The 12846-nt window shown below is 43.6% G+C and overlaps 1 long non-coding RNA gene and 1 other non-coding gene across 2 annotated transcripts; one reads left to right on the top strand and one right to left on the bottom strand.

Annotated features, from left to right (window-relative positions):
• Nucleotides 1-651: 651 nt before the first annotated feature.
• LOC130705058 (uncharacterized) lies at nt 652-3649 on the bottom strand. The gene is made up of 3 exons (XR_009005698.1): nt 3504-3649; nt 2638-2760; nt 652-826 (listed from the first exon to the last, which is right to left on the bottom strand). It is a non-coding gene; the product is annotated as an uncharacterized LOC130705058 (long non-coding RNA).
• A 1346-nt stretch (nt 3650-4995) lies between these two features.
• LOC114236370 (small nucleolar RNA SNORA61) lies at nt 4996-5124 on the top strand. The gene has a single exon (XR_003622350.1). It is a non-coding gene; the product is annotated as a small nucleolar RNA SNORA61 (small nucleolar RNA).
• The last annotated feature ends 7722 nt before the right edge of the window (nt 5125-12846 follow it).

The following is a 12846-nucleotide window of genomic DNA, read 5'->3' on the forward strand; positions in this document are numbered from 1 at the left end:
ATTTTACATTCCTATCAGCAACACACAGAGTTCCAATTTCTCCACATCCTTGCCTTAATGTAAATTTAAAACTCATAATTCAGTTATGGAAAAACTTTTAAGTATGTTTGGAACAACAAGGATATAGGAATCTGCTTTTTCAACTGTAAATTTTATGAAATCTAAATATACATTAAGTATTCCCAAAACAAATTAAAATTCCTGACTTAAAAAGATATATGGAGATGTGCTGTAAGTGGAAAACACACCAGGCTTCAAAGAAGAAAAAAAGAACATAAAATGTCTCATTGATAATGTTATATATTGACTACATACGAGATGATAGTTTGGATATGTTGATCCAAATAAAACTATTAAAATTAATATTACCTGTGATTTTACTTTGTAAATGTGGCTACTAGAAAAAAATTTAAATACATTTGCAGTTCACATTATATTTCTGTTGGACAGCACTGCTATAGAGGTAGCTACTACCACTCGTACCACATAATGAAAGCCATCAGATTCTGGAAGACAAGCTCCTTCTGCGGTCCAAATTGTTGTAAGTCAAGCAAGCCCTTTTTTTCTTTTTTTAAAAAATAAATTTATTTATTTATTTATTTATGGCTGCGTTGGGTCTTCGTTGCTGCGTGCGGGCTTTCCTTAGTTGCGGCGAGCGGGGGCTACTCTTCATTGCGCTGAGCGGGCTTCTCATTGCAGTGGCTTCTCTTGCTGTGGCGCATGGGCTCTAGGCATGTGGGCTTCCGTAGTTGTGGCAGGCGGGCTCAGTAGTCATGGCGCACGGACTTACTTGCTCCGCCCACACCAGGGCTCGAACCCGTGTCCCCTGCATTCGTAGGCGGATTCTTAACCACTGCACCACCAGGGAAGTCCCCAAGCAAGCCCTTTTCAATCTCCCTTCTGCCCTTGATATCTACATGCATCTTTCTTTTACTACAGGATTACCTGAATGAAAATTTCTATCTACTGTTACTGTGAAATGCTGGGCTATTATACTTAGTCCCTCAGTGGCTATCTGGGGTCCACGCTTGAGTATCCTATTTTCTCTGTTTTGTTGGTGTATCATAGCCTGATGCCTTCCATTACAATATCAATTAACTCCTGTGCCTGCGTCATGGCTGGGGGCTGTGTGACAATACCACACCACAGAAAGCTCAGGAGATGTGTCCATGTGTTTGCAGAGTCGAAAGAGGCATTTTCATTTCTTCTCCTTCGACTTGACAGTGCTTCCTTGACACAACTTCTCCTCCTGTATCTTTGTGATTCTTACCCACTTACAGCTTATTTCCACTCTGAAAGCAGTCAGGAACCTTACTTTTGTCTATGTGATGACAAAATAGTGGAGCAGGACCTAGACCAGGTGTGGTCACTTTCAGTGACTGTGGCTACAATCCCAGAGGGGTTGAGAGGCGGGGAGGGGGGGGGGACTATGGGGCCCCAGGAAGGAACCCTGAAATGTCAGGTAGGGAAGATCCAGAAGCTGGAATTGAGGCAGAAGAGCTGCTGTGACTAGAGCTGTTGCTCTTGACTACATCTCTTCTCATTTCTGTTGCTCATACTGGGGTCACTCTAGATACAATAACCATCACCCCAGTTCAAAGCAAAAATAAGCCTTCTCCCTAAAGGGTAAATTGGGCATAAGCTTTTTTTTTTTTAAATGGTTCTTTTTTTTTAAAATTTATTTATTTGGCTGCATCGGGTCTTAGTTGTGGCATGTGGGCTCTTCGTTGTGGCGTGAAGGCTCCAGAGTGCACAGGCTTAGCTGCCTCACAGCTTGTGAGATCTTAGTTCTCCAACCAGGGATCAAACCTGTGTCCCCTGTATTGGAAGGCGGATTCTTAACCACTGGACCACCAGGTAAGTCCCTGGGCATAAGCTTTTTTTAAATAAAATTTTTATTTTGGAATAATTTTAAATCTACAGGTAAGTTGCAAAGATAGTACAGGGAGCTCCTCTATACCCTTTACTTTTTTTCCTGTATTTAATGTCTATCTAACCATGGCACATTTGTCAAGACTAAGAAATTCACATTGGTATAATACTCTTAATTAAACTATAGAATTTAGTCTGATTTTACCGTTTATGTCCTTCTACCGTTCTAGAATCCAAACCACAATCCCACATGGCATTTAGCATACAAGCCTTTCATATACCAAGATCTTGCCCCATTTTACCATTCACATTAATGTTTTGTTTTGATTTCTCATTACAGTATAGGCTCTAAAGTTTTAAGTTTATTCATACTGGTGATGCCCACCAAAGACTACCAAAACATAGTTCTGGTCAAACAATGAAGGGTTATTAACTGCTATAGTGAGGGAGACCTGCCACTATGGGCAACCATGCATCTCAGGAAAGGGGTGTTAAAGAGGGCTTATTATAGTGCTTGGGTTTGTGTTAGGTGATTTAGGGGCAGGCCCAAGGAAACAGGGGTCTGCTCTGGTTCTGTCAGAAAGCGGGGCAATTCAGTGATTCGCTTAATAGTTTTTATCTGGAAAGCAAGAAAAATGGAGCAGGGCTAGAGTGGTCATTAGTGAAGCAACAGTCACTCATGTTAGCTAGGGAAGGGATGTTTGGTCATCTTTTTGTGGTTGCAGTGTCCATCTGTTTAGGCACGATTAGTCTTATTTTCTTCACCTTCCATCTCGTCAGAGACCTCGTCTGACATCAAAATTCCATGACGTCGCTTATGTGTATCAGGGCGTTTAGGCCAGCTACCAACGGTGGCTCTGGGGGCTCCTTTACTTCTTAGAGCTGAACCTGATCATAATTAAGATGGAAAGCAAAAGGAGATCGCTTAGCAGCTTTTGCTACAGGATATGACAACAGTTGGTCCCTGACACTGCTAATTCGACACTGTACATGTGCTCAACAAATAACTCGTAGCCAAGGGCTGGAAAGTTCGATCTGTCTTTTTCAGAGCAGAAACACGGCTGGTTTGGATGTAGCAGGAACTCAAATGACACTGAACTGGCGTGCGTGTTTCTTCCAGAAGTGAAGATCTTAGTGGTGACATCCTCTGCCCCAGCACTTTGTCTCTGAGGACCAGGCCTGAACCGAAAGCCCTGCGGACCTGAAGCAGGGGTCACCAACTCCCTGGGGCCGCTACCAGTCCCTAGCCTGTTAGGAACCCGGCCACACAGCAGGAGGTGAGCGGCAGGCAACGAAACTTCATCTGCTGCTCCCCATCGCTCACATTACCGCCTGAACCATCGCTGGAATTACTGCCTTAACCATCCCCCCCACCACTCGCATTACCACCTGAAACTCCAACCCCCCTAAATTGTCTTCCACAGTCCCTGGTGCCAAAAAGGTTGGGGACCACTGGTCTGAAGGAACAAGCCGAGGGAGCCAGGCGAGGTCCCGTGACCCTGCGGAGCAGCGACCCAAGACCTGACAGCACAGCCTGCGGCCGCTCCTCAAGTTCTGCCTCTGGAGCCGCCATTATCGGTCTCCGCTGTTCCCGGTTCCCTCCTTCCTTCTCAGCAGGAAATGACTCTCACTTCCTTCTACCACGCTGATCTTCAATCCAGCCGTCCTTTGGGCTCACTGTCTGGGGGACTCTCCCCGTCAGTAGCTTTAGAAGCTCAGGCGTGCCTCACCAGCCCTACCCTGCCCCCGAGCAGAGATCACCCAGGTCCCGCGCCTCCCTTCCCAGCAGCACCCGGCTCTGCAAGCCCCGGCCCCGCCCTGCGCCTGGCCGACCAATCCCCGGCTCCGCTCCGGACGCGTCACAATGGCGCCCTCGTGGCCCTGCCCCCGGACGCCCTCCTCGGAGACCCCCCGCCCCGGCGCGGTCTTTGCGTCCTTCCGGCTCGCTTTCGGAAGTAGGATTGCGCCGCGTCTTACTGGAGAAGAAGGTGGGGTTTGGCGAGAACCCGGAAGCGGGGCGGGGGCGCGGGTTCCTGGGGCTGTCGTTCCCGGATGCTTGGGCACAGGACCGACAGGGGGCAGAACACGCCGAGAGCCGAAGGGCTTCCGGAGGCGATGCGTGTGCACGACGTGCGGGAGTTGTAAACGCCGGCCCGCCGAGCTCCTGACCACGCCCCTCTTAAGCCCCGCCCAGGGGTTTCCATTGTGATGATTAAACAGCCTCCACTGCCTTTACTACTGCAGAGTTTCTCGCGTTTCACCCTCTTCTAGGTTCTCACAGGGGTAGGGACGACCGAGGTGCCGGATGTGCAGAAGAGCGGGATCATGGAGACTCGGAACCCTAAGTGAAGGGTGGGACGGGGGCGGGACAGAAGGGGACGAGTTTGGGGAAAATCCCTTTTTTAGGGCAGGGATGTTGGGGAGCCCTGGACGGGTCCGCATTCTAGGACCCGGAGGTATGAGAAGTCTGCGCCCACATGTAGGGACCCTTTAAGGGTGTAGACGTGGTTGGAAGAAAGCCCTTTTTACTTTAGTTTGTTTTATTTCTTAAGGCAGTACATTCACATATTTAAAGACTCACAAACTTGCAGAAGGCTTTATTACTCAGAAAGTTTTCTCCTACCCGTTTCCTGTTCCCTGAGGAAATATTTTCAAACCTTTGAATTTTTCTTCTCCTGAAGTTTTATATCTTCCTTTTGTATCTGCATCTCTTCTCTGTATTTTTCCTTCATCAGCTTCACTAAATTTGAATACTTCAATGTGAAATATTTCCTGACTGATTTCCTTTGCCTCCTGGTCACACTTTGCTGCAGCATGTGTGTAGTCAGCCATTTGCTCTTTCCTTTTTCTAGTCATACCTTTGACTACATTTTGCACTGGTTCCTTTTTGACAGCTCATCTTGCAATGAGCCTGAATTCAGCAGGTTGTGGGAGTGGGTCCAGGGCTTTGTCTCATGCTCTCATATTTTTCTTTATTATAAAGATTTGATTGTAGTTATATTTTTCCACTTTAAAAATATGACATATACGAGATATATTGTAAAACGTATCTCGAAGGTGTAAAGAATACTACTCAATCCGGGATCTGTGTATCCACCACTAATCTTAAGAAGTAGTACTCTACCCCTTCCCCTTTCCCATTAGATCTGAACACTGCTCTTCGTGGTCATAAAGGGAGGAATAGTAGGAATGAAGCTGTCCTCACAGTGCTTGTAGTCTGCTATATAGCATGTGGGCTAGTTTCAAACAAGGTGTAATTCTCTTAGAACTTGTTTCCTCCTCCCCTGTAAAATGGCATAATCTTAGGCTTAAAGGGAGGCTGTATGTGAAGCTTGGGCAGTTGGTACAGTGATTGCTGACTGGTATTTCTGTATTTGGGAGAGATTTATCAATGGCTTTCTTGCCTCTTGATTGAGAGTGTTCCTTTTTCCTAAGATCTGTTACCAGTAAAGCTGCATTCATCTGTGATTGTGGATATACAGAGTTGGGAGGGAAACTTTATGGGAAGACACAAGCTAAGAGAGGGCTCTTTTATCTGGAAACCTTGACCTTTGTGGGGTTTTTTGTTGTTGTTGTTAATGTTGGTACCTGGCATATAAGTGACCAATAAAAGACTCCTGGATGTAAAAAAGAAAGAAAAATAGAACTCCACCTTTTTTCTTACGACCCTTTGTGTGATCCCGATCATCACAGCTCCCCTCATCACTGTCTTGAATTTTATGTTTGTCAATTACTTGCTTTTCTTTATAATTTGACTAAAATTGTATCCCACAGAAAAATGTATTGAATAGTTTTGCATGTCTTTGGATTCTGTATATGTTGTTTTCATACTTTATGTTTTCTTCTGTGCCTTTCTTTAATCAACCTTGTCTGTTGTCTTCACAGGAGTATTCCAAGACCAAGCATAAAGCTATAGTAATTTTTGCTGTTTTATTTATTTGTTTATTTTTATAAATAAATAATTTTATTTATTTATTTTTATAAATAAATGAATTTATTTATTTATTTTATAAATAAATAAATGAATTTATTTATTTATTTTTATAAATAAATGAATTTATTTATTTATTTTTATAAATAAATAAATTTATTTATTTATTTTCGGCTGCGTTGGGTCTTCGTTGCTGCGCGCGGGCTTTCTCTAGTTGTGGCGAGCAGGGGCTCCTCTTCGTTGCGGTGCGCAGGCTTCCTGGACTAGGGCTCGAACCCATGTCCCCTGCATTGGCAGGTGGATGCTTAACCACTGCGCCACCAGGGAAGTCCCAATTTTTACTGTTTTATAGTATTCTATTTAATAAGTGGTCAACAACTTATTTCTCCAGTATTCTGTTCAGGGACTTATATGTAGGTTGTTTCCAATTTTTGGTATTATAAATAGTGGTGCTTTGAATCAGCACATATCTTCTGGGGCACATGTGCCAGACTTACTTTTGGCTTCTATACATGTAATGCAATGTCATGTCATTACATGAGGGATATTTCTCTACTGTTCTTTTTTTATGTTTTTGGGTTTGGTATAAGGGTGTACCTGACCTCATTAAATGAGTTGGGGCAGTGTTTCCTCCTCTTCCACTTTCTGAAAGATATTGTTTAAAGTTGGTTTTAATTCTTCTCTAAATATTTGGCATAACTTTTCAGCAAAACCATCTGGTCTAGAGATTTTGGGGAGAGTTTTTAAATTACAAATTCAATTTTTAATTTATTATTTATTTATTTATTTTAAAAAATCTAAGTACAGTCACTATTATATGTTTACAGCTCTTTTTTAAATGAATTTATTTATTTATTTTTGGCTGTGCTGGGTCTTTGTTGCTGCATGCGGGCTTTCTCTAGTGGCGGCGAGGGGGGGCTACTCTTCATTGCGGTGCATGGGCTTCTCATTGCAGTGGCTTCTTTTGTTGCGGAGCACGGGCTCTAGGCGCGTAGGTGTCAGTAGTTGTGGCACACAGGCTTCAGTAGTTGTGGCACACGGGCTTAGTTGCTCCGTGGCATGTGGGATCTTCCCGGACCAGGACTTGAACCCATGTCCCCTGCATTGGCAGGCAGATTCTTAACCACTGCGCCACCAGGGAAGTCTGCAAATTCAATTATTTAATAGTTATAGAGCTGTTCAAATTATCTATTTCATATTGGGGGAGCTGTGGTAGTAGCTTTTGAGGAATTGGTACATTTCATCTAAGTTGCCAAATTCATGTGAGTAGAGTTCTTTATAGTTTTCCCATATTACCCTTTGAGGTAGTTTTGCCAAAATTGGAATATTTTCAGTCATTATTTCTTCGGATACTTTCCAGGCCCACACTCTTTTTTTTTCCCTCCTGGGATCCCATGATGTGAACGTTAACTCTTTTGTTATAGTCCCACAGGTTCTGGAGGCATTGTTCACTTTTGATGCTCTATTTTCTCTCTCATTCAGATTGGATAATTTCTATTGTTGTTTATTCAAGTTCTCTGACATTCCCCCCTCTGTTGGCTCCATTCTGCTTTTGAGCCCATCTAGTGAGTTTTTAATTTTGGTAATTACATTTTTCAGTTCTAGAATTTTTACTTGGTTCTTTAAATCTTCTGTTACTTTGCTGAGTTGTACCTTTTCACTTGTTGCAAGCATGTTCATAATTGCTCATTGAAGCATTTTTGTGATGGCTGCTTTAAATTCCTTGTCAGATATTCCAGATATTGGTGTTCATGTCTTCTGGTTTCCTTTGTTTTTTTGTTTTTTTTTTGTTTTTGCTGCACCACGTGGCTTATGGTATCTAGTTCCCTGATCAGGGATCATACCCGGGCCCCCTGCATTGGGAGTGTGGAGTCTTATCCACTGCACCACCAGGGAAGTCCCTGATGATTTTTTTTTTTAAATAAATTTATTTATTTTATTTTTGGCTGTGTTGGGTCTTCGTTGCTGTATGCGGGCTTTTCTCTAGTTGCGGCGAGCGGGGGCTACTCTTTGTTGCGGTGCTCAGGCTTCTCATTGTGGTGGCTTCTCTTGTTGCGGAGCACAGGCTCTAGGTGCAAGGGCTTCAGTAGTTGTGGCACGTGGGCTCAGTAGTTGTGGCTCGCGGGCCCTAGAGCGCAGGCTCAGTAGTTGTGGCTCACGGGCTTAGTTGCTCCGCGGCATGTGGGATCTTCCTGGACCAGGGCTTGAACCCATGTCCCCTGCATTGGCAGGCGGATTCTTAACCACTGCGCCACCAGGGAAGCCCCTGATGATTTTTTTTTGATGCTGGACATTTTCAGCATTTTCATGAGACTCTGTCTCTTACCCAAATCTGCTCTTTTTAGCAGGTTTTCTCTGACACCACACTGGCAAAGGAAAGGGAGATGCTACCTCATTACTGCCAGGTAAGGTGGAAGTTCAGGTTCTCCATTCGGCTTCTGTTGACTGTCTGAGGATGGGCAATGGGAGAGGTGCCTCATTCTAGGGGACTGGGGCGGCTGTCAGGTTCTCTACTGGACCTTCAATGACAGCAGCTTGGCTGGGAGGGTGAGATGTGTGTGTTGCAGCCTGGTGAGGGGAAGTCTAGGCTTCCTCTTGGGCCTTGGCTGACGTGGGTGAGGGTGGCATCACACTTTTTTTCTGCGGAGCTTGGCTGGAGTAGGGTGGTTATTGTCTAAAAGTTTTGTCTTACAAGGCTGCCCCTTTCCTCATCCTTTGGCTCAGAAGAGCAGGCTTCTCTTAGCACGCATTGACGTTTTCAGACTGCTGGCTTCTCAAACACCCAGTGTAGAATATATGAGGCAAAAATAAAACCCAGGAGCCCAATGTCATGTCATTTCTTGGACCCCAAGATCCCTTCTTGGTCTGCTGTTTTCTCTCCACCTTGTTATGTTTATTTATATAGTATTCAGGATGTTTAGCTGTATTTAATGGGAGGAATATGAAGCACACCTTCTTTATCTTGTCCTGAACTGGAAGCTTTGCTTCAGTTTTGAAAGGTATTTTTGCTCTCTCTGAAATTAGAGTCTGACTGTTTTTTCTTTCAGGACTTTAAAGATGTCATTCCGCAGTCTTCTCTGTTGTATTGTTTCCAGTGAGAAATATGATGTCATCCTTATATATGTTCTTTATTTAACATGTCTGTTTTTCTGGCTAAGATTTTTTTTAAATCACTTGTTTTGAGCAATTTGATTCTGATGTTATTTGGTGTAGTTTTTTTTTTGTTTCTTTAGGTTAGGGTTCATTGAGCTTCTTGGAACTGTAGGTTTATAGGTTTTTTTAAGTCTGGAAAGTTTTAGGCCATCATTTTGTTACCGAACAGAGTTCGTGTGCCTGACGCACAGTGAGGCCAAACAAATCAAAATGTTGGAGTTTGGAGCAGGGAAAGGTTTATTGCAGGACCAAACAAGGAGAACGGGTGGCTAATGCTCAAAAGCCCTGAACTTCCCCTTGGTTTTAGGGGAGAAGTTTTTATAGCAAAATTTGGGTGAGGGCTGCAGGGTGTGTGACTTTCTTCTGATTGGTTGGTGGTGAGGTAGCATAGCTGAAATTCAGCGTTTGTGTGCTGGTACCGAATTGAATCTTGGAGACGGAGTTTTGGGCAAAGTACAAAAGAATAACTTTATTGCTTTGCCAGGCAAAGGGGGCCACAGCAGGCTCATGCCCTCAAAACTGTGTGTCCAACCCAGAGGTGGTAGTGAGGAGTTTTATAGTAATGGTTCAAAGAGGAGGGCTTGATCAGCTTGTGGACGTTCTTCTCATTGGTTGGTGGTGAGGTAATTGGGAGTCAGCATCATCAAACTTCTGGTTCCAACCGGTCTGGGGTCTACATGCTTGTGGGCAGCAGACCGTTAACTTCTTCCACCTGGTGGGGTTTTGGTATCTGCAAAACAGCTCAAAGATATTGTTACGTGTATCCCTTGACGGGGAACCAGGACCCTGCCCCAAGGCTGCACTATTGTTTCTTGACTGCTCCTCCCTTGTCCGAATCCCCTCCCTTCCCTGATTAGCAGTTGCTTGAACCTGCCCTTTGGAACTCAGGGAAGGTCATGGAGGCTGAATGAAGCCTATTTCCTACAAATAAGAAATGGGGGACACAGAAAGACTTTTGTGCCTGGGAGCCCCACAGAGTCCTGCTCAGTTACAAAACCAGGATCAGATTCCAGAACCAAGAGATTGGAGTAAAGAACATCATCTACCTGGAGTCTGAAGTTCATCCCCTGCCCCCCTGCAGTGGAAGCAAGGAGTCCTAACCACTGGACCGCCAGGGAGTTCCCCCAGAACCCATCTTCAGCAAATTAAAATAAAAATCATCTGCAAAACACGTAAAATGCAAATTCCTGGGTGTCTCACTCAGTAGGTCAACAAGCTCAAATGATTCTGCTGCAAATGAAATATTGATTGTAATTTGAGAAATACCAATGAGACTATCAAAAAGACCAATTTAATGAAGAATCAGCAGGCTCCTAGGAGATATATTCTCTCGTTTTAGGACAGATTTTTTTTTTTGGTGTGGACCATTTTTAAAGTCTTTATTGAATTTGTTACAATATTGCTTCTGTTTTTTGTTCTGTTTTTTTTGGCCCCAAGGCATGTGGGATCCTAGCTCTCTGACCAGGGATTGAACCCGCACTCCCTGTGTTGGAAGCCGAAGTCTTCTACTGGACAGCCAGGGAAGTCCCTAGGACAGATCTTAATATATGAATGGAGATTGGGGTTATCTACCAGGAGTAGAGCCATACCAGATAGATCTTTAGCTAGTCCTATCTAAATAAGTGGTTCTTGATCTGGTATAGTTGAGAGGGAAGGCTGGCAATTTTCCCCTTAGAACTTTTGGCTTTTGTAGACATTTTGATTGTCATGACTACGGGCAGTACTATTGGTATTCAGTGGATAGAGCACAAGGTTGCTGCTGAACATACATTGTACAGGATAGTCCCCCAAACAAAAAAATTATCTGGTCCCAAGTGTCAATTTTGCTGCTGTTGAGAAAGCCTACTCTAAATCCTGTGTTACCTGAAAACTGGGTTCTCCTCTTGGTGGGTGTTGAGCCAAAAGACACAACCAAGCCAAAGATCTGGAGAAGGAAGGATTTATTACTTGCAGCAAGTAAGGAGAACACCGGGGATCTTTCCCAAAGCAGTGTCCCCCTGAACAGCAAAACTGGGAAAGTTTTAAGCTAAGGGTACATGCATATCCTTGAAGGGGCTTGAACAGGTGAATTCGGCATAGAATTGGGGCACAGGGTGAGAAAGTCCAAACTTTAGTTGATTGAAATTGTGAAGGTCAGAAAAGGTCAACATCATCATCCCTTAGGTTCCAGTTGATCTGGTGGTTGAGCTCTCAAGCGGGGTTTAAATTCAGCAAAACAGTTGAAGAAAGTGCCTCAGGCTAATCTTTGTCATTGAAACAGAACTGGGAGTCTTTGCAACTGATTTACTATCTTTGCTATTGTTATCTCGCTTGCCTGATAACAGGTTGTTCTTTTGTTGCCTTAAATCATTATTACTGAGACCTGTTCAAGGGCAAGCATTGTGGCCAGGCTTAGATTCCAAAATGGCTTAGGCCAAAAATGGCTTCTCTTATGACAAGAAAGCCATGCCTAGTTCTTTTTCTCTGGGGATCCCCTACCCAATCTGCTTACACCTGGACTAACAAAAGATCTTGGAATAAAGAGAAGAGTAATTGCTGGCAAGATTTAAGAGACATGGCTAAAGTAGTTCTAACTCATTTTCTTTGGTAGTTGCTACCATTAGCAATACCCACACCACCACCAAAAGAAATACTAAGCTTTGTGGCAAGAGAAGGATTAAGGGAAGAGTATACAATGGCCCAGGAAAGCCCCAGGAGCTCCCCTTACATCCGTTCTGTGAAGACTGATCCAGGTTGATGACTATTTGCATGGTCTTGGAGGTCCTTGTAGAAAGCGACCAGCAAGGAGAGCTTGTATTTGTATAGCACTTAGGTTTATGAAGCACTTATACATTCCTTAGCTTCTTTTCCTTGGGAGGTAACCAGAGTATATCAGTTTCTTGTGGCTGCTGTAACAAATTACCACACTTGACAATTGAAAACAGTAGAAATTTATTCTCTAATAGCACTGGAGGCTAGAAGTCTGAAATCAAGGGTTTGGTGGGGCTGCAATCCCTCTGAAATCTTTAGGGGAGAATCTGTTCCTTGCTTCTTCCAGCTTCCGGTGGCTGTCAGCATTTTTTGGCATGTAGTAGCTGTATCTCTCTCTGCTCTGTCTCCTCATCACCTTTTCTTATGTGTATGTTTCAAAACTCCCTCTACCTTTCTCTCACCGGCAAACATGTGATTGCATTTACGGTCTACTCAGATAATTCAGGATAAGGTTCTCCTCTCCAGATCGTTAACTTAATCACATCTTTTGCCATGTAAGGTAATATTCATGGGCCCCAGGGATTAGGATGTGAACTTTTCCTTCAGAAGGGTACAATTCAGTCCACTACACAGGGCAACAGTGACCCCCCATTTTACATTATTTTACTAGGTCACATGGCTAATTAAGTGTGGAATTTGGCTTTAAGCCCAAATCTTAGTCCCATCTTTTATGACTATACTGTAAATCATAACAAGAAACAAGAGTGAGAAAAATAATAGCTAAGGCACAAAAGGAGAACAGAGGAGAAATAGAGAAGTAGAAAATAAAATTGAATTGCAGACTTGCGATTTTGGACAGTAAGCCAAAAGAAATACTACTGTGAAAAAGCCAATAGATGAGCCCAGGGGCAGTTGCCATTAATGAATAATTACTGCCTTCTGGGGGTTTTCTTTGTCACCACATCTGTGGGTTAGTGTTCCAGGCCAAGAACTATCTACAGTGGAGATAACACTACCATTTACTTACAACAGTTGGCTCAGTGCCTTGCAAATAATAGCATTTCATCATTGGAAGGCACCATAGGTACCAGCCATGGTTATCAGTTAACATTTTTGTGCTTAAGTTCTATAAGGACTGTTGATTTGATATTTTTATAAACCTTGAAAATAGTTACTTGCCAGTTGATTAATACTCTCAA

Source organism: Balaenoptera acutorostrata, chromosome 16, assembly GCF_949987535.1.
Source record: "Balaenoptera acutorostrata chromosome 16, mBalAcu1.1, whole genome shotgun sequence".
Classification (NCBI taxonomy): domain Eukaryota; kingdom Metazoa; phylum Chordata; class Mammalia; order Artiodactyla; family Balaenopteridae; genus Balaenoptera; species Balaenoptera acutorostrata.